Genomic DNA, 3,929 nt, shown 5'->3' on the forward strand with positions numbered 1-3,929 from the left:
ACTGATCTGCCTCGTTAAAACTATTATGTGGCGTGAATGTTACAGAGTAGGCTACGGGTCGCCTACGGTGAGCTTCACATTGCCCTCTTCAAACCTAAAATAAGATACGATCGCTTTTTGTGATAATTGCACCTCTTGTGATGTTCTGGTCTTTGAGTGGTAGAAACACTTGTCCTGTTGGAAGAAGAGCGCAGATCAAACTAATGAGATGTATGAGACTTACTTCATAACAGAGACAAATAAATTCAACTTATAGTTTGGCAACTGAGGCTTAGGGGGCAAACACACTCGTTTGGTTTATGTGTTACCTGGCTGGTTAGCTGCCATCACTCGGGCACTCTGGATGGGGAAAGGGCAGTGGAGGAGTAGCGCGCCTCCGTTTGTGTCGCTTTTTCACGTTTACTGTTGACAAAGGAAGAGAGGGAGGGGAGGGGCACGGTGTGTGCGGGGGGGGGGGGGGGGCAAAATTACAACGCATTTTGGGGCATTATTATTACACGCTTTTAATCGAGAATTGATCGATGTCACCATGGGACACATACAGTAGGCCTACACAGTAAAAAAAATAAAAATAAAAAAACTTTCAAAAGGGCACTTGCCTTGTCCAGAGGGCAAAGGGCAGCTGCTCTAGCACCACCTCCTGTCTATCTGTGCGCGTCCCTGAGCTGCACTGACTACTAAAGAACAAGCGAGCGCGCGTTCACGCGAAGGGGAGTGAACTTTCGGCACAGCAACTGCTACAGATGAAAACGAAAGTAAAAAGTTTCCGCAGCATCCATTTTGCGCCATAAAACTCAGAGGAGAATAAGAAGAAGACGAATCCATTTCGCTTCGACAGAAAATAATACAATCTCAAATTGGAGAGGAGATTACAGAGTAAGTAGGCTACTATAATTCAGAATAACCTTTCAAAATATCACAGTCGATTTAACAGTGAGAGAGATGAGTTGCTGTTTAATCCAGTTCCCGTTTAACCAGAGTTTTCAAAGAGGGAGAATCAGCATTGTGTTCTTAGGGCGGAGAGGTGTGACGCAGCTGAAAATAAGTCAAACGTTTCCACACAGCCTCCACTTTGAGTCAACAGAGAATATTAACTTCTCAACGTGGAGACGAGAATCAAACCTGCAAACTCGTCCCTTTCGGCCTCAATCACCGATTTGAGTGTGAAGCAGGTCGTTCATGTGAATCGTGTCCGGGGAGTTGTAATATAGGAGGAGAGTTGATCAGTAGACAGACCCCTCCGTGTGCAGGCAGAGAACCAGGCTGGAAGAGTTTACACATGGCCTGTTATCAAGCTCCCTAGCTTTGGGTTTACATCTGAAATATTGCCAAGTGCTTTTGCCTTTGGCTCTCAGTCTCACTTTCGTCTTCCTACGCGAATGTTTGCAAACTATTTTAAACTTCACAGAAGCGGCTGTAAGTTAGAAACGCGCGTTGTCATCATGTCTGTTTATGTTTAATGAAAACAATTTTAAATGTTCTTCAAAAGCCGTTCAAATTTAAGCAGAACAGACACTTCATCATAAACATCATAAATAACATCATAAATGTCCTGAGTGTAGGCTAATCTCCTTCTGGCGTTGAGGTCACCAGCAGCACTAAAAGGCGGATTTGCGAGGAAGTAGGTAGTGATGGCGACTGGCGAAATGAGGCTTTCTGAAACACCGAGGCTTCGAGGCACATTGCATAATAGATTCATTAGGTCTATTCAGGCCCCATAAATGCTTTATACACTACTGACACCTGCTGGCGAAGATCATTTAGAGCACCCATTATGGATTACATGGAAACTGAGCCCTGTAACATTACTGCATGAACTGATTGAACTGATTTTGATTGACAACTTGACCACTGATTGTCAATCTGGCCACACCTGTAGTAATTGATCTGTGCTGCATGTAAACCAAGGGAAGTGAGGAAGGTATTGTCTGATGTGTCTTGATATTTATCACCCTGACTCTGCAATACAGTTGAGTTGAACTGAGGAGCAATAGAGTCCTAGCTGTAGGATAGTTGAACAAACTGACTCATCTTCATCTGCCTGGACCCACGACGAAGATGTGTTAAAACAACTCTTCTATTGCTGGGTCAGTGGCTATAATTGAGCAAAGGAATAGCCAGCCAGTAGCCCGCACTAAACACTGAGGACAGATTAGAGATGGATGGATGACGTTAATTATCCCTCTAGGGGGAAATTTGGTGATTCAGCAGTGGAAAAATGTTAGAGCAACGTTGTAAATGCAGATCCAGAATATGCATAGTAGTGGAATATAGTGTTGTTCCCAGTGAGCTCTGGTGCACTCTGACAACCAGGACCACGTTCCTGCTCCTTCTACTCACTGAGCTGCCCAGTCTCTCTGACAACCAGGACCACGTTCCTGCTCCTTCTACTCACTGAGCTGCCCAGTCTCTCTGACAACCAGGACCACGTTCCTGCTCCTTCTACTCACTGAGCTGCCCAGTCTCTCTGACAACCAGGACCACGTTCCTGCTCCTTCTACTCACTGAGCTGCCCAGTCTCTCTGACAACCAGGACCACGTTCCTGCTCCTTCTACTCACTGAGCTGCCCAGTCTCTCTGGGAGGAGCTGGACAGGTTTCTGAGGGAGGCAGCTTCTCTCATGACAGTGGAGATGCTCCAGCCATTGTGTGTGTGTGTGTGTGTGTGTGTGTTGTGTGTTTCGCCGCCTACACCTTGTGATGTGCGTGTGTCTCATGACAAATAAAGATGTTTGTTGTTTGTTGTTGACATCATGTTGTCACTGATCTGTTCTGGGACTGTTGTGCCATAAGAGCGTCATGCTGTATGTGAAAAAGATGCACATTCATCTCTGCTTTATAAACCATCAACCTACCAATGGATCTATTAATAATGACTGCTTTTCAGGGGCACCGCCTCTAAAATGAGTCTCTCTGTGGAGAGAGGAGGAGAACACTGCCTCTGAAATGAGTCTCTCTGGAGAGAGAGAGGAGGAGAACACTGCCTCTAAAATGAGTCTCTCTGGGGAACATCACACGGACACCAAAGCTAAGAGGTAAGATGAGAATCCAGAACTGTTCATGACTGGTCTCCATCTCAGAGCTCAGCAGTGATATGATGACATCATCTTTAGTCAGAATACATGAGAGACTGAAGGTCTCTCTCTGTTGTGTTGAAGCTCAATCCAGCAGGAGAGACCACCCTCACCTGTACCCAGCTGTGTGTCCATGAAGAGTGACAGGTCTATGGAACGACCAATCAGCTTCAGAGAAGGAGATCTTACCACTGAGTCACGGTAGGAACTTCAGATTGTTGTTATTAAACTGTTTTATACTAAAACATAAACTGCACCAACATCTATGATTACCTCTGTAGTCAGTCATTATTAACCTCTACCTTCAGCTCAACTTATAGACCCTACTGTGCGTTTCCTGGCTCATATTGACCAGATTCTTATCAACCTTGTCAAAGTAGTCATCAATTAATATTCACCCTCTCAAATTAAATCAGTGAGCGAGATGTTGGTATGTGGGGTTTGGTGTCTAATCTCATGACTTGCTCACCACTCTAACTTATGAAAAGCAATACCGTTGCACACCAGCACTAGAGGGCAGGCATGAGGAAAACATGTCCTGCTTCAGACAGCTCTATCTCAAGAAGAATAAATGTCACAGCTGAGATATTTACACTGTAGGAATCCTGGGAACCGTAGGAGAAACTGTAGTGACAAGTTAGAAAACGGGTATGAATTTAAAAGCACCAACTGCCACCAGGGTGGAGTACTGTGGATAACATTCACACAAACTTGTTAGTTAGCTTTGACAACCGTAGGACAATACCAGTGGCATCTGCATAATGTAGATCTCAACCCAGATCCTGCAGAGCTAATTATTAATAGATATAGTTCTCACCAACTGATTAATGCAAATGCTACTTAATTGTCCATTAAA

At 44.6% G+C, this 3,929-nt stretch overlaps 1 long non-coding RNA gene across 1 annotated transcript; it reads left to right on the plus strand.

The window, feature by feature from the left end:
- Window positions 1–757: 757 nt before the first annotated feature.
- On the plus strand, window positions 758–3,254 carry LOC311316935. The gene is made up of 3 exons (XR_014630732.1): window positions 758–876; window positions 2,887–3,034; window positions 3,158–3,254. It is a non-coding gene; the product is annotated as an uncharacterized lncRNA (long non-coding RNA).
- Window positions 3,255–3,929: the final 675 nt, after the last annotated feature.

Source organism: Borostomias antarcticus (assembly GCF_949987555.1).
Source record: "Borostomias antarcticus genome assembly, chromosome: 13".
Lineage (NCBI taxonomy): Eukaryota > Metazoa > Chordata > Actinopteri > Stomiiformes > Stomiidae > Borostomias > Borostomias antarcticus.